Source organism: Mauremys reevesii, linkage group 8 (assembly GCF_016161935.1).
Source record: "Mauremys reevesii isolate NIE-2019 linkage group 8, ASM1616193v1, whole genome shotgun sequence".
NCBI lineage: Eukaryota > Metazoa > Chordata > Testudines > Geoemydidae > Mauremys > Mauremys reevesii.
Window position 1 is genome coordinate 60,821,602 of NC_052630.1, and position 23,507 is coordinate 60,845,108.

The following is a 23,507-nucleotide window of genomic DNA, read 5'->3' on the forward strand; positions in this document are numbered from 1 at the left end:
AATTTAACTTGCACCCGCTGTAAGACCACTTTTCCCTGCCAAAGCAGTGCTTAGGCAATTCAAAATGGCTTAATTGTAAATAAGAATCAGGCCTGGTATCCTCTGTAAACAAGAAATTAGTTAACATTTTCCTATTATGCAATTATACAATAATAAAGTACCACTATGGACAAAATAAAGAAACCAGAGACAAATTACAAACACCCTGTTAGGTTATCTCTTGGTTTGTAAGTAGGCTTATATAGTGCATACTAAGTTTAGACAGTAGTTCTGAATGTTCAGATGTGCTAGATTCTCACTATAGTGCCTGGCTCCTCTTGTCTAGATAATTTTCTGAACATCAGTATAAATACAATTGACAGGAGCATGATCAGAAAGAAAACCATGCAACCCCCTCCCTCTCCACCCCATACACATACTTTTTAGGTTTCAGGCTTCAGATTCAGCAAAGTTAAATGAGGCAAATGTGGGTTGAGGGCAGTGTTTCTATGTGCAGCCTGTAGTATTAGATACATGAATATAATATATATTCTAATTTTGTGTCAGTATTAACATATACATATACATTATTGATATATTCACTAATAATATACTATGCTCTGAGGATTATTTGGGCAAAAAGAATCAAGGACTAAAAGGAAAAATTAATTCTTTAGAACTATCATTGATTTACTGGAAAATCCTCTTTATTGCAACAAATCCTATTAAATTCTTGTGTGCCTCCGACATCATACACACCTGAAGTCGATGGGACTACTCATGTGAAAGAGTTTGCAGAATCAGGCCCTACTGATTCCATTAAAATAGTTTCAATAAAGTAAATGATAGGCAGTCAATGGGACTACACACATATGTGTTTGCCGGACTGGGCCCATTGCTTGTTATTCCAACCGAAATGAATAGAACCCACCCCTCCATTATATTTCTTCTGGGTGCCTCCATTATAGTTGATACGTTACTGATCATAAAATGCTAGACAGCTCAAGAATATATACAAATTGAAGCTGATACAGTCAACTGTTTTTCATCCACTTCAGGTTTCAAATAACATTCTGTGTATCTCCTGTGGTGTGTTTCCCATCACAAATATGTAACCATTTACTGTTAAATATCACTGCAGAGAAGCTGGGATTTGAATGCTGTATCACCCTGAAAATGTAAAAAGCATGTGGGTCTTTTTAAACCTTGAAGATAATAGATTTCCCCCTACCTCTTCCCCCGCACCCCCAAATCTCTCATTTATTCAGTTGATGTTCTGAGGGCATTTTCCATTTCCAGTAACTTTTCAATACACTGGGAACAAAAGTTTCAAAAATGGTATTGGAAGATCATTATCTTCTGATCCCCCTAAAAGCCTGTTTAAATTATGTTTTCTGATTTCTGCTTTCCTGAAATTCTAAGTCCATTCTGATCCAAATGGTTTAATTTGTCATCTGGGTAATTACTTCCTAGGTTTACTTCTACGCCGCTCACTTGTAAAATGACTACTTATATGTGTAGTTCAGCTAAACAGTTTGGAAAATTGGGGGACGGGGGTCATTGTATTTAGCGTTTTGTATTACTTTTCTTCTACTGTGATTAATTAGTCCACATTTGAAATGTTGAAATGTATTTGTAAATGTTCTGTTTATCTGCATACCACAGCTAGACAAATAGTTGAAAATGTTGCTTCACTGCCCAAGGAGCAGTGTTTGTTAAAAGGGATCCAAGCCAGAGAAAAGACCATTAATTGAAAGGGCATCTTTTTTAGAAGGTTATGCTCGTGAAGATATGGACTGAGCCACACTCTGTAGTATTATGTATATATAAAAACGGTGGCAGATCCTCAGCTACTGTGAATTGGCTTCAGTGAGCTCAGGTCCTACCCCCATATGTGTGTGTGTGTGTGTGTGTGCATCTCTCTCTAAGGGCTTGACTAAACAGAGACGTTAGTGCAGAGTAGATAGTGCTCCATAAATTTGCTCCCCAGGTTGCTGTGCACTAATTCCCATTGTGGATGCTTTCTGCTCACTATAGAAGTATCCTTGGGCAGTTTAGGTTAATACACTAAGTCCATACCCAAACATCCAGGGGAGAGCAGGTACACACTCAGGCATCTAGCCCACGCGACTGCCTGTACTACCCCAGCTACATTGCTATTTTTAGCACACTAGCTCAAGTAGAGCTAGTGCAGGTACATCTTTGTGAACTGGGAATCACACCCCCAGTTGCAAGTGTAGATGTTGCCTTAGTGTATAGTAAAAGTGTCCACATGGGGAGTTAGGGAATAGCAACTGCTGCACTGTAAACTTCCACTACAGCTCACTGAGCACTAATTTCTCTGTGAAAACAAGCTTAACTATTGTATGTAGTATGGCTCAGTTCTACACCTTCATAAAATTTAGCCAACTGAGGATCATTTATGGATTATAGTTAGAGAAAAATATAATTGTCTTTTGTGTGATCTCCTAGACCCAGTGGTTTCATTAAAAATTCCATATAGGTTCTGTTTATATCTTAAAATGTATTGCAGTCTAAATCCTCCACACACATCCATTTTCAGAGTGTTCCTTGAGCCGAAACAAACAAAGAATTAGCCACAAAAATGTATTTCATGCCCATACATTTTCTTGGAAGGAAAAAGCCTTGATAGGGCAGATTCAGAAGAATATTTTGAGACATAATTTTTTTGGTGGATAAACCACACAGTGTTTTGCTTTTAGGTAAACAAATCAACATTTCGTGTCTGATCCAAAGTCAAAGGGAGTCTTTCTGTTGACTTTGGGCTTTGAATCAAGCCTTGAGTACATTTAAATGTGAAACCGATATTTTGTTCCAGAAATCTTTACAAGTTTGTAGTGACTGAATGAAAGTTTTCATAGTGACACCTCTAACAGCTGAAGTTTTTTTTTTTCCTCTCTATGGTACTAATACTGTATTAGCCTAGAGAGTTTATACTCCCCCCACATTGTGCCATCAACATGTTAGTCTTGTTTTAGAGAGCCTGCTTCTAGTGAAGTGAGTCTAGTTCATTCTCCTTAGCTAGTCACTTATTCTTGGTGCTGCCATCAAATAGTTTGCAAATTGGTGTCAATGTATTCTTTGTATCCACTAGGAATTAGTCTAATGCCATCAATTCATTTAATATTATTCTACAGACAGTACCCATTGTCATAGGGCCTTAAACACCTATAAGACCAAAACAAATAACCTAGAGATGAAAAAAAATAATAATTAAAAAAAAACTTTGTTCGGCTATGCTAGAAGGAGGACAGGAGACAATGGCTACAATTTTATTCCTAAATGTCTGTGAGTACCCAGCAAATAAAACTGTACCATGCAGGTAATTCCATAATCATTTACATATACCCAGGTGGCTACTGTCAGCCCTCAGCCTTTATCCATCCTGGTCTCCAGCCAATCTGCTGCTGGGACGTCACCATCTCCCTTTGAATGAGCATTAAGGGAGTCAATCTCCCTCTTTACAGTCCTCCTGACATATCAGCCATAGGAGTTCTGAACCGCCCCCTGTTTCTGCTCCAGTAAAGAATACTTCCCTTAAATCCTTTACTAATCCTATCTGGTCACTGTATCCCTTCCCTGTGGAGTACCTGCACTGGACATCCACCACAAGGGGGTGCCAGCAATTAGCTTGGTTTCCACCTCACAATGCCTTCATTCCTGCATAATTCTGATGTCCTGTATGCTATCTCTGAATAAGACATTACTAACCCACCTATACATTTGGCCACCTACCTATTCACATATCTTCTAGTCTGGTCAAATCCAAGGAGGTGCAAGTGTTTGGACCGAGGATGTTTCCAGGTGGTCTTAAATTTGTTATTCTGCCTAGAGATGGTATTTGTGTTGAGCAGGTCATGCTCCACACATTTGTTGAGGAGAAGAATACCATTGGGGTTTACCTTTCTCAACCCTTCTTTGCCTATTGTACCGCTCCAGAGTTGGGAGTCCCATCCGACTCTGGCATTGAAATCTCCCAGGAGGATGAGTTTGTCTGGCTTAGGTGTGGCTCTGAGGACTGCATTCAGAGTGCTATAAAACTGCTCCTTGTTGTCTTCCTCATCATCAAGTGTTGGGGCATATGCACTGATGACCGTGGCATATTGGTTATTGCTGAGCTTGAGCCGAAGAGTCATGAGATGCTCGTTGATCCCCACAGGAAGCTCCAAAAGCTGACTGGTGATCTTATTTTTATGGCAAAACCAATCCTGTGAATGCATCTCTCTTCAAGTGGCTTTTCTTTCCAAAAGAAGGTGTAGACACCTCTATCCTCTTTTAATTGGCCCTCATCAGCCCAATGTGTCTCACTAAGAGGTGCAATGTCAGTGTTGAGTCTTGCCAATTCTCTGGCAATTATGGCAGTTCTTCTTTCTGGGCGTTCACTGTGCTGAGAGGCCATAAGGGTGCAGACATTCCAGGTGGCAAAATTCAGTGTCTGACTATGTTATAGTCAGAGCCTGAGGTTACGCCAATGTCCTTATAACACGAGCCATAAGAGGTACAGATCACTGTTGGACAGACAATTGATTAATTAGATCAATCATGTACCTGCAACACGTGCCACCACATCCAAAGACTAAGCAATTGGTACAACATCAAAGCACTTCAAGACCAAGCCAACATCTCTCTAACTTGCCTGATAACATCATTGACATTCAAGAGTACTGTAATAAATTTAAAAATACCATTCACAGTGCATGTGCTGAAACTATAGGATATTCCACTCATCGGCACAAAGACAGGATTTCCTCGTTTTCGTCAAACCAAGCATTAATTCAAGAGAAAAGAACTGCATTCTGGAACTGGGAAAATGATTCCTCTATCCAACGAACACATGAGGCTTATCACCTGCTCAAAGCCAAAGTCCAAAGGAGGCTATGTGATATCAAAAATAAATGGTGGCAAGCAGTGTTCCCTCTAATTTTTCCCATCCATGTGCGCAATGAATTTTGTTATGTGAACCAATATAGAGGTGATGTGTGACATATCACTTTCATAGTGGTGCACACAACAAAATTCATGTGGTGGGGGGTGGGGCCGAGGGGTTCGGAGTGTGGGAAGGGGTTGGGGCAGAGGGTTGGGGTAAGCGTTGTGAGGGCTCTGGCTGGGAGTGTAGGCTCTGAGGTGGGGCTGGGGATGAGAAGCTCAGGCTGGGACAGAGGGTTGGGTGCAGGGGGTGAGGGCTCCCGCTGAGGGTACAGGCTCTGGGGTGGGGCTTGGGATGAGGGGTTTGGGGTGCAGGAGGGTGCTCCGGGGCTAGGGTGGGGAGAAAAGACTCCTCCCAGCTCTCTCTCCCTGCAGAAGCACCTGGGATGGGTGGGGAGAGGCACCTCTCACATCTGTGGCAGCTCTGGGGATGGGGCTGCAGGATAGGCGCCCCTCCCCCAGCTCCAGCAGGTCCGGGCTGCACCTGGGGCTGGGCTGGGCCTGGGGGCCAGGCTGCACCTGGGGCTTCCCCAGCCATGGCAGGTTGTAGCCTGGGCTAGGTTGGAGTTGAGACAGGGGTGCCCTTTTCCCGGCCAGTCCCCAGAGGGGTTCCATGAGCACCTGTGTGGTGCTAAGTAGGCTGCTGCATGGCCATGCAGCTTACAGGAAACTTAGGTGGCAAGAGAAGACCTCTGAGATCCAGGATTTCATAGACCATAATGACATGAGAAGCTTCTTTCAAGAAACAAAATATATATATGTGTCAAGCTCCAAAGGCCCAACCCCCTTACATTCCCAGGATGACTCCACTCTCCTCAATGCAATGAAGCCATTAAACAATGCTAGAAGGAACACTTTGAGAGCCTACTAAACTGTGAATCCACAGTCTCTGAAGACACCATCGAGTCTATTCCACAAGGCTCAGCAATGGAACAGCTTGCTGATCCCCCATCTTCTGAGGAAGTCCAGCATGCCATCACCCAGACAGAAAAAAAATCACAAGGCACCAGGCCCAGATGGCATCCCAGCTGAGGTTTTTAAATGCTCTAGCACAAACTTTGCCAGCTCCTTGCCAAAATCTGGACCTGCAAAGAAATTCCACCTGACTTTAAGAATGACAACATTGTTACAAAATTCAAGAAAGGGGACAAACCTTTGTGCGGGAACTAAAGAGGTATTACCCTCTTCTCCATCGCAGGGAAGATCCTTGACTGGATCCTACTAATCCGACTTCTCCCCCTTGCCAAGGAACTCCTCACTGAATCACAGTGTGGCTTCAAGACTTCCTGAGGCACAACTGACATGATCTTTGTGACACAACAGATTCAGGAGAAGTGCAGAGAAGAACACCAGGAACTGTTCATTTCATTCATCAATCTAACCAATGCCTTTGACTCTATCAATTATGATGTCCTATGGAAGGTGCTGTGTAGGTTTGGTTGTCCACAAAAATTCATTTCCATCATCAGACTACTCCATGATGTGATGACTGCCGCCATTTTGTGCAACAGCTCAGAGACGGAACCATTCACCTTTTGCACCGGTGTCAAGCAGGGTTATGTCATTGCTCCAGCACTCTTCTCCATTTACCTTGCCGTAATCCTGATTCTCATCCATAACCGCCCTCCTGATGGAATCAGGATTGAGTATCATATGGATGGTCAACTCCTCAATCTCCGATATCTCCAAACAAAATATAAGATCATGAGAATTGGCATCACTGATAGTGTGCAGATGACTGTGTCATTCTTGCACACACAGAGGCCAATCTGCAAAGTATCCTAAATCTTTTTGCAGATGCCTATCACAGCCTGGGTGTCTGTCTCAACATCGGGAAAACCAAGGTACTCTACGAGCCCTCACTTGCACAAACTACTTTTCGTACTCCACAAATTACTATCAGTGGAGAACCCCTGTAAAATGTGGACCATTTTCCATACCTTGGCAGCCACCTCTCCCAAACCACCAGCATTGACACAGAAATTGAATACAGGATCCACTGTGCCAGCACATCCTTTGGAAGACTATTCAAATGAATCTTCAATGATAGAGCTCTGCAAAGAGGCACCAAGATCTTGGTTTGCAAGGCAGTTGTCATACCCACCCTTCTCTATGGGTGTGAGACCTGGGTAATCTATAGAACACATCTCAAGCAGCTGGAGTGGTTCCAACAGCGCTGCCTCGGGAGGATTCTCAGGATCTGCTGGGAAGATTGACACACTAGCATCAGCAGTATAGAAGTGCAGGTCATGAAACACCAACTCTGCTGGGCTGGCTATTGTGTACATATGCCTGGCACTTGTCTCTCAAAACAAGTATTCTTCTCTCAGTTAAGTCAGGGAAGAAGGGCTCGCGGATGGTAGTGGAAGTGCTTCAAAGACATACTGAAAGTACACCTTAAAAAGGAAGGCATCAACCCAGCAAAGTGGGAGGACTCAATGCAGAACAGAACACACTGGTGCTACACCATACATCAGGCCACAGCTTATTTTAAAGAGAACAGATGTGCTCATGAGACAGAGAAGCAACAAAGGAGAAAAGAAAGGGCACAACAGTCCAGCCAACAACTATGTCTCCTCCAAGATTGCACCTGTCACTTCTGTGGGAAAATCTGCAGGGCACGAATTGGGCTCCTTAGCCACTTAAAAACCCACCAATGAACCCCCTTGGCAGACATCATCCTCACATTGAGGGATTGCCGAAGAAGAGTCTGGTCAAACCATGGGGGCGCCACAGCTCCCTACTGCACCCTTCATTGCAACATGTCTGATCAAATAATTTTTCACTCCTGAGAAAAGTTCCAAGATCTGCCCCAAGTCCCTTTTAGCTCTGTGCATTAAGTCCACATTTTTACACATGCCCAAATCATCTTCACTGAGGTGAACCACAAGTAAATCTGGTGCCTGCCCATGGGCTACCACAGTGTACAGAAGGGGCTTGGGCTGGTTCTGTAGCATGTCCCTCTTATAATTCATATAGCAGCTAATAGATTTACTTGGAAATTCTCAGAACATTCATTCTGTATTCAGACTAAATACTGGTGGCAGGGGGATGTTGCTCTACATTCTTAATATGTAACAAGGTACCCTGCTTTAAGTACAAATCTCAAATCAATGTACAGTGCCTTTATTGCAACCCCATAATAGTAATTGAAATGTTTTGTGAGGGGGGGTTAATGTTATGTTTACAGCAAGTCTTCATATGTCTGTTGCAGTATGTTCTGTATTGGCATGCTCTTCTAAAACAATCCTTATGATTGGTTCAGAGTGAACCATTTTAACTTTTCAAATGAATTAAAACAAGGAGCAATATTACTGCCCTGGGAAACTGAGACTCCTTCCCAGCAGGAAGAGAGTCTGATGACAACCCTTCAGGAAGGAAGAAGTCAATATCTGCCCCAAAGGAAGTTGTCAGATGAATTATGACAGAAGGAATTCTGTAAATTTGTAGTTGCTGCTATTAAAGAAACTAATTCTGCTACTGAAAATTGGTTTGAGGTGGACTAAATTGCTACATCTTGAATGTAACATTCTCCTGTGCCAAAAGTCTGAATTAAAGACAATCATTGCCAGCTCTTCTTTATTAGTCAGTTAACTGTTCCAAGTCCCAAAAGGGACATAATATTAAAGAGCTGTGTCAAGTAAGCATGAATAAATACTGTTGTATACTAAAAGCATTCAACTGATGCAAACTGTTCTATTCCCTGAGATTCCTGTAGGGCGAAGAGGAAGCCATTTGGTCTTTGGTTTGCACTTCACTCAAGCTTAGTGTTAGTTATGCCTTTGAGGTAGCCTTGACAGATGGGACATCAGAAAATTTACTTCCATTGCCATGTTAGGCAATGAACATGGTACAGGGCAAGGGGTTCTGTGAGGGTTCTACTGCAGAATTAATATTGTTCTTAGATTAGTAGAACTAATCAAATGAATCAGAGGGGTAGCCGTGTTAGTCTGGATCTGTAAAAAGCAACAAAGAGTCCTTTGGCACCTTATAGACTAACGGAAGTATTGGAGCATAAGCTTTCATGGGTCAATACCCACATTCGTCTGACGAAGTGGATATTCAACCACAAAAGCTTATGCTCCAATACTTCTGTTAGTCTATAAGGTGCCACAGGACTCTTTGTCGCTTTTTAATAAAATGAATTAATCTGAACTCATATAATGCAAATAGGTTAAACACATCAGGCCCAATGGAGCTCTGAGCAATACATTTCCTTAGACACTTTTACAGCAGAGAGTTAAATTACTACTTATTATACCTATGGTTTCAGATCCAGATGCCTAGGGAAGTACTTTGTTTCCTCTAGAGTGAATCAAAATCACAGTTTTGCAACATTTGTAGTAGAAGACTATCTTTGTCTATGTAACAGAAGGACACTATTGCTCAACAGAATTTATCTTGTAGCTGAATCAAATCCTGAAAGCTTGGATTCAAATCCTGATCTTCCCAAAATTTCAGGGATGTTTGGAGCTGGAGTTTTTGTTAAGCCATACCTTCAATGTATCCTAAACTTTCCACTGTAAGATGAATAGTGTGCATTGTTCTTATGGAGAATCGTTGTTTATAGAATGGAAATACACTGCCACTGCAACAATATATCAGTTTGTGCAAAAGGGACTGCTAGAACTTTTGATTTTAAGCCTTCTGAGGGAGGAAATCCATGGCCTATTTTCAGAGCTGATTTATCACTGTTTTTCTTTTACCCAGTCTCTCCAAAAAAGCAGCATGTGAGCTTAAGAGATCATCAGAAGGGATGACCTAGTAATGGAAAAAACACTAAATAAAACCAAGAGAAGAGGAACAGAGAACCCCTAGGGGTGTTGGTGAATGTCATAAAGAAAACAGTTGGCAGCACATAAGGAATTGAAAAGTGGCGTTGGGACTTGCGTATAGCACTATATGTGCATATACCAAATTTTCCTACAATATCTTACCAACACAGGTTATTAATATAATAGGGCTTCAATTAGGAAAAGTACCTGTCCCCCAAAATCGCACAGTGAGTTGCAGTGCTGGGAACAACTGCAAGATATTGTCAGTAAGCGTGTATCGGGATAAGTGGGGAATAAATAGTCTAAAGGCCCGACCATGCAACACACTACATTCAGGTGCACTCCTGCACACACACACACAATCCCAGTTACTTTGCAGTGCTCCACTGGGATGCAGGGATCTGCCCACCGAGAACTCGTTGGAGGATCAACATCTAAAGGACTAACCTGTGAGATGGTGAGTTCCTTTAACCTCCATTGGCTTTAATATAAATTGTGGATTCTTGGCAGTTGACAGCATTAGTCCTAAAGAGAGCAAGTCTAATTTTTTTTCCAACTAATATTTTATTTGGTTAACTTATTATAAACAGAGCACCAATGGGGCATTGATTCCTTGACAATGCAGCGGTGTGGCAGTGCGAAGATTCACCGGCACAGCCCCTCCTGCTGGTCGTCCAGGGAATTGGCATTTCCAGCCTCCAAAGTGCCCTCTGCAGGCCAGTGTCCCACTTGCGGCTGGGCCCGGGTCCCTCCTGGTCCCCGGTGCCCCTTTCAGGCTGGGGTACTGCCCCCTGGCAGTACCCTCACAAATCTGGATCTCCCCGGGGAACCCTCAACCACCTATCCCCACCTCCCCTCAGTCTATGGCTACTGTCAGTCTCAATCTAGCCCCCATTCACTGAGGCAGACTGCAGTGTAAATGCCACTCATCACTGGCAAGGGGGGTTGGACTTGCTGCCTCTGCCTACGTTTGGGCTGCCCTCTGCAACCCCAGTACCTTTCTCTGGCCTTTAACAAGGCCTGCAGCCTGGGGGGTTTCTAGGCTGGTGCTCCCCAACTCCTCTAACCTTCCCCCAACCCTGCTCCAGTCTCGGTACCCTGCTTAGCTCCTAGCAGCCAGGCCCATCCCTCTCCACATCTAGAGAGAGAGTGTCTGTGTGCTCCTGGCCCAGTGCCCTCTTATAAGGGCCAGCTGGGCCCTGATTGGGGTTTGGCCACATCTGTGGCTGGTTCCCCAATCAGCTGAGGTGCACTGCTTTTCCTGGCAGCAGCCCTCTCACAGCCTCAGCCCTCTCCCAGGGCTGATTTGAGCCTTTTAAGGCAGGAGCGGGTGACCACCCTGCTACAAGCAGCCTTGGGGCCCGCCCACTTCCCAGAAACCCAATAGGTACAAGCGGCCTTGGGCATTGGTGCACTGGGGTCCCTCCTGTTCTCAGCCTGTGGTACACAATAGTTTAGTCTTCTGAGTTCTGTAACACATTGGTTCAATTTTTGTTGTTGGACGTGGTGTGGGGATGGCTGGATGGAGTTTAGTGGCTTGTAAAATACAGGTGGGATCAGACTAGATGATCTGGGGATTCCACATTTGGCCATAAACTGTGACAGTTTTCTGTAGCCTGTGTCTACAATAATTAGCACTACATGTTGTATCAATAAAATAAATAACTGAAACTGAAAAATCCCCTCCACAGTATGAGACTCACCAGGGTTGTACTGAGGCAAAGAGCCAGTTGGGGCTCAGACAGTCCTGCACTGACCTGGCAATTCATCTTCCCATTTCAATTGAGTTTTTTTCATCACGGGGCTAAGCTCCCTTCCTGCAGTGAGAGCAAAATGAGATGTAGTTTACAGCCTGACTCTTCTTTATATCTTATGGCTTAGATATTAGAGGGGATCCAGAAATAATTGCAATGAATAATGAAAACACTCAAAACATGTTTTTTTGTTGAGAGTGTGTCTTCCATTGTGTTTTATGAAGATTTTAATGCTCAAAGAAGCTCATTTCTAAGTGAAAGTAAATAGAGCTAGGTAAAAACTTGGAGGAAAAACTATTAATGAAAATGTTACTGGATACTTGTTTTCTGCTGAAATTTCAACTGAAAATTTTATTGAAAAATCAAATTTCATCCATTTCCAAAAAGAAAAAAGGGGCTTTGAAATGTCAAAATCCAAGGTCTGGAATTCACAATTCAAATTTCAAAATTGCCCATATGTCCAAAATAGCTAGTTTGTGAAGTCACACAGAAATGCACATTCAGAGGGATGCAAACGCACCTGGAAAAAGTAAATGGAAAATATTTTCCATTTGAAAATCTGCCTTAAAAGGTTACAGCAGTATCACTCAACTCATCTTCCTGTGTGTGTAGAGCCTGATCCAAAGATCTCTTTGTCAATGAAAGTCTTTGCATTGCATTCAATGGGCTTTGAATCAGGGCCTTTGTTAATTTTGCTTTCATGTTTCAGTTGGAGACTATATCAGCACTAATCAAGGAGAACCAGGATTATTAGCATCAGCTGAGCTTTTCATTTTTAGAATGGATTTTTTTTTAGTAGAGTCTGATTTCAAACACTTGTTAGGTTCAGGCATCCCACATGTCAGTACATAGCACCTGCTGATAATTATTGTACAGCTGCAAATTAGAGTAACGTGTTGGAGCACAGCCATACCATACAATAAAAACAGTTCAAAGGATATTCCGTACCAAGGTTGTGACAGTAGTTTCAAAAATATTTTTTTAAAAAGTATCATTCATTGGAACATTTTTGCCAACAGTGAGCGTACTGCTGTACATTAAATTCTTGATTATTGATGTGGAGTGCCATGGTGGAGGAAGATAATAAAGTTTATTAACTGTATACTGAAGCAGTGAAGTTCACGATCAATAAAGTGGAACCTCTTATCTTAGAAGAATATGAAAATCTTATTTTCCTTTGTACTTAAAAAAATGACATCAATAAATAATGTGTAGCACACTATTGTTTATGTTGAAAATAGTTCAACAGTAAAAATGACCTATTCTCCTGCCTGAGATTAGATTTCAGCTTGGTTTTGTGTTCCTAATGTGACTTTATCACATTTCAATGACTTTTAAGCTGTTGCAAAGGTGAGGTATTCCATTATTGAAAGTACTTACACTGATTGTAAAGTGATTACATTATTTCAGTCTAATATCATTCTATCTTAATCTAACGCTCTTGTAACCCTTTTACGCACCCAAACTACTTTGTATATGGTGCCTTCTTTCCTGCTGAATAGAGAGTGATTATTTGTGGTTCAGGAAAAGGTCTATTAGATTGATTGACATATAAAAGCAGGACAATAAATGAAAAACTGAAGGGTTTTTTTTTTTTGTTGTGGTCCTTGTTGAGGGTCACCACTGCTTCAGAGATGAATTTAACCATAACATTTGTAGTACCTGCATGTAGAGATTTTTTTTCAAGCTTGTAAAACCATAGCTAACTTTTATTATGGCTCAAGATCAAAAACCCCTTATTTGCTGATTCTGTCATTTCACTTCCTATCTTATGCCTCAGCAGGATCTATTAGGAAAGCGAAATCAATAAGGTCTAAGTATTCTTGGATTGAGATGGGTTAGAATTGGTCAGAAAGAATACAGCGAGAGACAGCAGCTTTAAGAATAAAGAAAGAGTTGGGAGTAATTCTGACAAGCAGTTATAAAAGAATGGTGGGTGAGGTAGAGACTCATCATAGTTCCAAATTAACAACACTGGAGGGAATAAGGAAGGAGTCATCTTATTAAAATTGTTTATTTCATTGCTATTGCAAGCAGGTAGTAATCAGGACATGGGCCCAAGCTACAAAGTTCAGATATAGATCCATATCTGGACCCATCTGTAGTAGCAATTAACATAAAAAAGGATATGCTAACTGTGGGGTTGTGACTTTAAGCCATAGCCTTGCTATCATGGGGAGCAGAGATGCATTGGACAGGTAGTAGCTCCTCGTGACATTATACAATGTATCCAGAAGTGTTTGATGAACATCACCCACCATTAAACCATGTTACAGGATATAGAATTCTGTGCAGCTAGGCTTGGAAGGCTTTGATTTGTATTGGTAAATGTGGATTTCTTCATGCACACAAAAATCAATGAAAAAATATTTCCAGCAATGATAATCAACATTTACAGACAGGCAAAGTAATAAAAATGCTGCTTGAGAACTTATTACATTCAAAACCCAGTGATTTAGACTTTTGAGTTAGTCTAGCAAATGAATTGTGAAAATAGGCATGATTTGTTGATTTAAGGATATTTATTTTTGATATTTTGATGTGATGTTGACAACTTGAGTTTTAACAGTTTATGCAGCTTTCACTTTTGGAATCTCAACCTCTACTGTCCTTAAATAATTGTCTGACCATCCCATAATTTCGTGTATCTGTGAAAATTTAAATCAGTCTTAAAAAGCTTAAAAATAAACATTGATACTAGCTATCACAATTACCCCCTCTCCAAAAAAAAATAAATTCTTCCAAGCCCCATGCCAGCTCAAGTGTGATTGTTATAGTGGAGGGAGCAGAAACATTCCTTGGCATCCTCTGAAGTTATTTTTAATCAACAATATTTCAGAGCCCTAGGCAACAATGACTAAGGCTTCTAGGCACTACCATTAATAATAATAATCAAAAACCCAGGATGCCACTGTGCTAGGCACTGTACAAAAGTGTTCAAGTTTTTTTATTAGTAGGACAAAAGGGATGCCAAATACGAAGAAAGCAAATGTTAACTTTTTATTCAGAACAGCTTTTTAGTGTGGCAGACTCCATAGCGACTAAAAAAGCAAATCTGCCTCTCTGCAGGCAGAGATTGCCTGAATACATAGCTAGGAGATACGGGGGGAAGCATAGGCTCTGGCGATGGAGGATAGGAGGGCTTTTTGAGCACTAATAAATATCTGTGCTTTTCTGATGCCACTTATGGTGTGGGAGAGCTCTATATTTTCTTATATGGGCCTTAGCTTACATCAAAATATTGGAGCCAGCCCCTTTGTGGTACCTGAGCACCAATATGTGTCTTCAAAGTAACCATCTTTTACTAGCTGAGAATTCCCCTTCAAAGGGGAGCTCTCAGCTGGCCAGAGACTAGACACCCAGCAGCTGTACTACAGCTACCATTCACGAGGCATGATGGGTATGTCAGAAGAGGGAAGAGATGTGGCCAGACCTCACCATGCTCCAGCAATGCTCACACTGTGCTTCTGCCATAGGGTATCTATAAAAACTGTAGCCAGCTGACATAAGTCAGAGCAGAACTTTCTTTCCCTTAATACAGAGGTTCTCAAACTGGAGGGTGCAGAATGTATTCTATGGGGCATGAGATGCTTTGAGGGGGGAAAAACTTACTGTGCACATTTTACTCACAATGGGGAATGACTAGCAAAGCTGGTTCCTCCAGACATATCAGGTCCTCGGATGCCACTGTGCATTTGTCTCTAGATGGCATTGTGCATGTTTATGGATTTCTATTAAGCTTGCATAGCATTATACAAAGTTGTTGTCATGTGTACGTTAATCCATTTACTACAACGTGGTGTGCACATTTAATTGTAAGCATGGACCACAATCACAGTTTTGCTTTTGCTCTTATTATAATGGATTGTTGGCTCATCTGTGTAACAATAAGCCAACTCCAGTGAAAAAACAAAGAAGCTGAAATTGATTCAAGTGAAGCACCACTGCATATATTGGTATATGTACTTGTGTGGTGGGGGTAGGAGGCGTAAACTAGTACAGACACAAAGAAGGTGGGTGCAATAAAATAAGTTTGAGAACCTCAGTACTGCTTTAATAAATGCTGAGGTTCAGGGTGCTGCAGGTCTGCCATGAGAATCAAAGAGTTGTAACTGGCTCCCTGATGCCCCCCTGCTGTGACAGAGAATCTGGGCCACTAGTTTCAATCAGCTTTTACCCTCTGTGGCAGGGGCAAGCAACCTACAGCACACATACCAAAGGCGACATGCAAGCTGATTTTCAGTGGCACTCACACTGCCTGGATCCTGGCCACCGGTCCGGAGGGCTCTGCATTTTAATTGAATTTTAAATGAAGCTTCTTAAAAATTTTAAAAAACTTATTTACTTTACGTACAACAATAGTTTAGTTATATATTATGAATTATAGAAAGAGACCTTTTAAAAATGTTAAAATGTATTACTGGCACGCAAAACCTTAAATTAGAGTGAATAAATGTAGAATAGGCACACCACTTCTGAAAGGTTGCCGACCCCTGCTATACAGTATTGTAGGGTTGGTTGTGTTGTGTGAAACCCTGAACATATGGTGATGAGAAGCAGGATGTCACAGCGGCTGCTGTTGCTCTTTCTGTTGTTTGCAGAGTTGTAATTTTCAGATCTTGTTCTGCAGAGAACACATTTCATCCATAGTTTTCAGATATAAGTCACTGGAACCATAGACATTGCAGGCCCTGTATTCTCAAAACTGACAGTCTAAAGTTAGGTTACAAATTCTGCAATTAGGCACATAAAGGTGGAATTAGGCACCTAATTGTAGACACTGTCTTGAAAATCTTGACCTGGTGCTAGTTTGGTTACATAATGACAAGGTCAAGTGTCCTGTCCTGTCAGTGCCTGTATGAAGAACGTACTATTAAGGCTAAAATTTTGTCACAGATATTTTTAGTAAAAGTCATGGACAGGTCACAAGCAATAAAGAAAAATTCACGAAAAGAAAAATTCACGGAAGCTCTGACCTGCTCCTGCCTTTTACTAAAAATATCTGTGACAAAATGGGGATCTGCAGGTCCCCACACAGCCTGCAGTGGTGCAGCTGTACAGCAGCTAGGAGCTCTGGGGCCCCCCACTGCGAGTTGGGTTTCAGAGTTCCAGGCTCCCCCGCTGCCAAGGGCCGAAAGCGGTGGGGGCCCTACTGCCTGCAGCAGCTGGGGGCTTTGGGGTACCCCTGCTGCCTGCAGCTCTGAGGGTCCTCCTGGCAGCCGGGAGCTGTGGAGGGCCCCTGCCGCTCAAAGTAGCTGGGAGCTGTAGAGTATCTCCACCGCCCGCAACTCCTGGGGCCACTGCTGTTGCCGGGAGCTCGGGGGTTCCCCCGCCACCCACAGTGGTCAGGAGCTGTGGGGTACCCCCACTCCCTGTGGTGGCTTGGAGCTCTGGGGCCATCAGAAGCAACGGGGGTATCCCTCAGTTCCTGACTGCCGCAGGCTGAAGTCACGAAGGTCGCTGGAAGTCATGGATTCTGTGACTTCCACAACCTCCGTGACTAAATTGTAGCCTTATTTACTATCAATCGGCTACACTTGGTACAGTACTGGCATTGGTACAGTAAAAATATACGTACATTTAACAGCAAAAGACCCTGCTGTGTGACGAGTCAATGATACTTAATAGGAGAGGAAATGAAAAGTTTATTTTGGAGGTTGGATCTTCTTCATTCTCCTCTCTTAAGTAGTTCCCCTGCAAAGTATTTCAGCCATTTGCTTAAAAAAAAATAAAGGAATAAGAAAAGTAGCTCCAAAAATCAAAGTATTTTTTAACTTCTTGAAAAGTTAAATTCTGAAGTACCAGAGTTGCAATGTAAAGTTCTGATCTGAAGCCTATCAGATGTAATGGGTTTTGGATCAGGCCCTAAATACAAATCTAATTTGGAGAAAATAAAATGACAGACCTTTATTATGACTTGTGTAGCTAAGTAACTGAAATGAGGAGGTGTCTTTGTATGTTCTGTGTACTGCACCTTTAAATGTTGAGTTTCTTCCTGCCTGCTGCAGAGGTAGCCAAGAGACACCTGCCACTTTGTGTTTCATTTAAGATACAGAATGTCGCCGTTTGTCAGTGCATTTTTCTCTCTGTCACCATACATTTTTTCTTGGTTTTATTTAATTCTCATCTAGAATGCGAAATACTTGTTTTTCTCTTTGTGCGTGGGGAAAATAACATCTTGCTTCTCTGCAAAAACCTATCTGCTTCAATCTGACTTCCAGCCTATCTTCAGACTTCATCATAGCCGTGTGAGCACTTGTGGCGTGAATATTCACAAATGTATGCTTATCAAACATATAGTTGAACCTTTTTCTCTTCAAAAACATTTTCTGGAACAAAATTTTACGTGCCTGAACAATTATGGATAGTGAATAAAGGGTATCTCAAATACCATCAAGATGAATTCACTGGTTTTAGTGAAAAGAATATTTGCAAATACTTAAAAAAAAATTTCTCAGCCATTTCCAGCCCTATATATGCCTGTTTATTTTAAAATAGCTACATCATAATCATGTTGGAATATAAACTAAAATATTGAGGTTTTTTTAAACTGCTATTGCCAAGGAAGCATTTTTCTTTTTTCCAGAATATGTGGCTCCAATATCTAAACCTTTAACCTTGCTTCACCTGAAAATAATTGAAACTCTTCAAAAGATGACAGTATTTGAATGGTATTTTATGTAAAAGTTTGTGCTAAGGTCAGAAAATGTGCCTGGAATTTTCCCAGTGTAGAGCATAACTGAGGAAATGCCAACTTGTCACCTACCTTCCTTCAGGTACATTTTTGTCATGGACCAGATTTAAAGTCTTCAGACTAAGTTCTACTCTGATTTACACCAATGTATGGAGTAACTCCTTCAACTGAATTGACTTGAGTGACCCTGGTGTAAATACAAGCAATTCTGGGTATGTCTGCATTGCAATTATGAGGTTTGATTGCAGCTTGTGTAGATATACCTGAGCTAGGTTTAATCTAGTTAGTTTGGGGTTGGCTTGCATAGCCTATGTCTCTGCAGCTTCACTGATCTGTGACCAAAGCTAGCTGGATTAAAGCTAGCTCAGGTACGTCTACACGAGCTCCAGTCACACCCCATGACTGCAGTCTACACATTCCTTCAGAAACATTAATGGTATGTTTTTATACCCTAATTGTTTAGTATAGGCAAACCATTGCTCAGTCTATATTCCTGAAACCAAATGTAGGCCTTAAACATTCTATCCAACATGTCTATGATTATTTATAATATGTTTACATTGTCTGGGTGCCAAGACATTTGTTAGAACATGTAGAGTGATTTATATCAGTTCAATATGCTAAAGATACAATTTAATTGCCCTTAAATACACAGATAATCTTTTCTGGTCTATGAAACTCTCTTGAGATGAATGACACAAGCAGAGAATTGACTTGTCCATCAGTCAATGCTGTGCTGTGCTCAAAAGTGAGGGAAGGGAGGGGAAGGACGGGAAGGGCAGTGACGGGGGCAGTCCTGATCTATATGCATCATTCAGGATCAATATTAATGTTGTGGAGACAGAACATCATAACTCTGAGGGAAGTAATCAAATTAATATTATAGCTCCAATGGTACTAGATTAGAGATGAGCCATGCAATGCTTTCAGGATACTACTGCCTGATCTGCAGTGCCACCTCCAACACAATACTTACATATATGAACTAGTGCGAAGGAAAGTGAACATCAAGGATGCAATCACTTGAGGATGAATTCAGGAAGCCCATATTTTGCATACAGGGCAACCTGGAAGAAAGCATTGACCTGTTTGTGTGAGAAGCCAAAAGGTAGTCAAGAGTGGGAATATTTGGAAGTAGGTTAGGAGCGTTATGAAGCAAGACAACCTCAGCTAGAGACAGATTGTCACTTAGTTCAGTGGGTCTACTTGTCTACCAGCTCAGTACTGTGACTTAAAGCATTCACAGTCTGGCCCACAGATCTTAGAAGATGGAAAGATATTCACCAGTATGCGAGAGAAGTAACAATAAACTTTTGCTCTTTACAAGTGGTTGGTGTTTCCTTGTTTTGCAGCAGTAGTGCATTGTTGTTACATTCCCTTCCTGAGAAAGGAGTGCATCATTTAAATCTTCAATGTGCATCATTCTAATTTCCTCAGCTAGCCTCATTTATTACAGACTTATAAGAACTTCTGTATAATGTAACCTAATATTCTTTTTGCTTTGAACAGTAGTAGTGAGATGAACAGCCCTTTTTGGGAGCATATGTGTGGTATGTTTTGATGATGCAACTTTAAATAGTGCAGCAGGAATTACACTAAACTTTAGACTGGGGAATTCAATCAATATTTTATCATAGGCTTTTTGTCTGCAGAGCAAAGTAGTAAACGTAGCCTGCCTTTTTTTTTCTTTTTTTTTTCTTTTTTTTTTTAAATAATATGGTGGATTTTGTTCTTTTAAGGATTGAGCAGATGGGATTAGACTGGGATGCGTGTGCCAATTCTTTTCTTCCTCAAAGTTTGTTTCTTCAGTGTCAGCATGACTGATACAGCTGGATTCTATACTAAACTCTTTACTAGATAACCTACGTTTTCTCTTACAAATGAAAATTTGTTTCATGTTCATGAAAATATACTCATTCATCATATGTATATGTAGTTAGTGGGTGCTTTTAAAAGATAGATATGGTACAATGATATCAACTCTGATATAATATTTCCTATATTTAGCACATATACCACTGTGTGCCTGTTAAGTATACTTTGTAAGGACATGTGTTGCACGTACATATGCAGGTAGTGGCACTGTTCGAGAGTATACAGTTGTGGTTGTTTCAGTATGAACCTCTATTTCAATAGGCTTATCGTGGATAAGCAGAGGACATGAATAGAGAATTATCCATGCTTCTACTGGAATAAGTACATGTGACCAGCTCTTCAGAAAAATGTTACTTATTATACCTTAATGGAATTTCTAATGGATATAGGAAAAAGTCAGGAATCAGGAGAATGCTGGTATGAATCAGGGCCTTGCATAGTACCTATTATGGTGGTGTCATTTATATATTTGTAAAATTTAAGGCACTAGTCATCTCTGATTTACAAGAGAGTCGGGGATATGTGAAAGGAACCACCTTCTCCACCCACATGAGAGCCAAGACTTTTGGTGTGGTACAGCGGATGGGGCTCTTGAACAGAACTCAAAATACCTCAATCCTGTTCCCAGCTCTGCCACTGACCAGCTTTCCAGCCTCAGGAAATCACTTCATCTCTTAGTACTTCTGTTTTCCTTTCTGAAATTTATCTGTCTTGTCTCTTTGGGTTGTAAGTTTTCCAGGGCAGGAATTGTCTTATATGTGTGCAGTGCCTAGCACAGTGTGGGCCTTTAGACACTATTGTGTATACAAATAAATAACAACCGCTGTGGTGGATGTTAGAGACACAAGATGTGTGAGATAATATCTTTTATTGGATTACCTTCTGTTGGTGAGAGAGAGAGACACATTTCTGAGCCACTCGGAGCTCTTCTTCAGGTCTGGGTGGAGCCTGGGGCAGCATGCATGGAACAGTCCCTGAAAGGAAAGATCAGGAATCAGGAAACTCTGGGTTCCTGTTAAGACTGTCTAGGTTACAGGTGCTGTAGTGGGTATTATATAGTAACCTAGATAGCTTTAATAGGGACTCAGATTCTCCTTATTCCTGACCTTTTCCTTCAGGCATTGTTCCCTCCATGATGCTCCAGGCTCCACAATGATGCATGGATTCTGAGAGAGGTGGGTTTTATCCTGTGCTTAATTTGTAATGAAAGAGGTGCCTGGGGCTCAAGCAATTTTGTTTTACTTTCATAACGGATGGTGCAAGCCTAGAGGTGCTGGGGCTATGAACTACCAAGCCTAGAGATGCCAGGGATCAGCCCTGGCAAGCACTAGCATAAATTAAGCACTGTTTTTGTCAGTTTATAAAGGATCATGCAGTCTGCAACTGCCAACCTCATGGAGTGACCATGTCTGCGCAGCATCACATGCTTAGTCCCTCAGCATCACGTGCTTAGTCAATGAGGTAACACATTGCCCCACTTAGAGCTGTGGCTAAATGCCACAATGTAGCTTTTTTATTATAATTGAACTTCTGACAGATTTTTTAAAAACAATTCCTACTCATCACAGTTTATTCTTATACCCTTTTGCAGTGTGATCAGTCTACATGCAATATAGCCTTAGGGTTCTTCTGCCACTACCATTTTCTCTTTGTCTTCATGTCGCCTAAAGTGAACTCATGGCCCATTGTTTCTGTCCGGATAGGCTAGACAAATTAGATGATATATTTCAGAGTACACTGTAGGTTAAGTTACCACCATTTCCTGGTCAGTCTATCAAACAGGCTTAATGTGCTTCATGTATTTTTCTATTTGCATACCGATGAGACCAGTTGTGGTCATATACAAATACAGGAAGTTCCACTTTAGCAACATACACAATAAATGGACTAGCTCTACTGAAAGAATTATTAATTTGCATTGATGTTTTTAAATTGTAATGGATTTTTAACAAGAAGAATGCTGATTAATTATGTAATATTTCCCTTTGCCACTTGGTCTCATATGATTGAAACTGATAAAAATAAAAGGCCAAGGACAGTATATGTACAATACGTGTCCCACATATCTGCTTTTTTTTCTGCCTCATGTGTTGTGTGTAGACGTGTTTCTTATATTTCTTATATATTTCTTTCTTCTGAACTAACACAATCCTGTATTAGGATTTCTAATCCTTAAGGGTATTAAATAAAATATCTTTACTGACACAGCAGTGAAACTACTTGTAAAGTGTCTCTCTCCTTTCTCTTCTCCCTCCTCCTCCCCACATGTGTGCGCATACACTTTCTCTCTCTCTCTTTTTCTCCCTAGGTTGTTGGCCTTAGGTTCATTCCTATTCCCCCTAAAGTTGGTTCTGCTTTGATGGATATTGTTCCGTATTATCTCTTTTCTGAGCTGCAGTTTTGAAAAACCAAGAGTCAAACCTTTTAGTCCAGGTCATTGGTCCTATCTTGAAAATACTGATGCACAGCTTACACTGTTCTACAAGAGTTAGAACCTTCAGGCCTTACTAGCATGAGTCCTGTTGGGGCCATTTGCATAAGGATGACTAAAATAAACAAACAAACAAAAGATTGCATGATCTTTCCTTAAGCTTGCCTTTATTAATCTATACGGTCCTGAGTCAAAGAGGTGCTGGGTCTCTGTTGTATCCTGTGAATTCACTAGAAGTCAATGAGTTCTGGGAATAGAGGAACTCAGGATAAGTTTGAAATTTACATGATTCATTCCTCATTTTGGCATTCTGGGATTAATCTTACACTCTAGCAACTAGCTTCTCTCTTGTTGCTTCCTACAACCTTTGTGGTGTTTCAGCTATGATGGAGTTCAAATAGCAATTAACTAAAAAAAAGAGGATTTTCCCCCGTTGGCCTAAACAAATACTACAAAACAACTTCCACTAGTATTTCTTTACCTGTAGGCAAACTGACTTCAATCCCATTCACACTCCTTTTGTGTTTATTTTATGTGAATATTCTAGAAAATGAGTTTTTTTTCCTGAGATGAATGTTCACCATAATACTGAATTTCAGATGAATATTTTCCAAAATCATAAAAAACTTATATTGAACTTTCTGGGAGTTCTTAGAGTTATAGTTATCCAATCAGAGGAAAAACATACCACATGACCTATTTATCCAATCAAAATTCACCACCACAGCTTTAAATGTCAATATTAAGTCTCTCAAAATTTGTACTCACAATTATCAAAAACTATTCACCAAATGATTGTCATAAATAATTCTGAACTATAAATTGCACATTATTATATTATTTGCGGACAACTTGAAAACAGGTGATATTTGCTATTAATTATTTGAGCAGCCTAATCTTTAGTCATTTAAATTACTGTTTGGGGCTACCTACAATAGGTGAAATCAGCAAATCTAAAGAACCACATGGTATAGTGTGCACTTGTTGCAAATATATTAGCATATTTTTGATGTGTGTGTTATCTACAAGTCTGCAGCAGGCTACCAGTGATG

At 41.0% G+C, this 23,507-nt stretch overlaps 1 long non-coding RNA gene across 1 annotated transcript in view; it reads right to left on the reverse strand.

Annotated features, from left to right (window-relative positions):
• Nucleotides 1-23,507, reverse strand: part of LOC120369797 — a 52,624-nt gene that overhangs the window by 11,433 nt on the left and 17,684 nt on the right. The window contains exon 2 of the long non-coding RNA XR_005583439.1: nt 11,405-11,518. This is a non-coding gene — a long non-coding RNA (uncharacterized LOC120369797). The remainder of the gene's footprint in view (nt 1-11,404; nt 11,519-23,507) is intronic.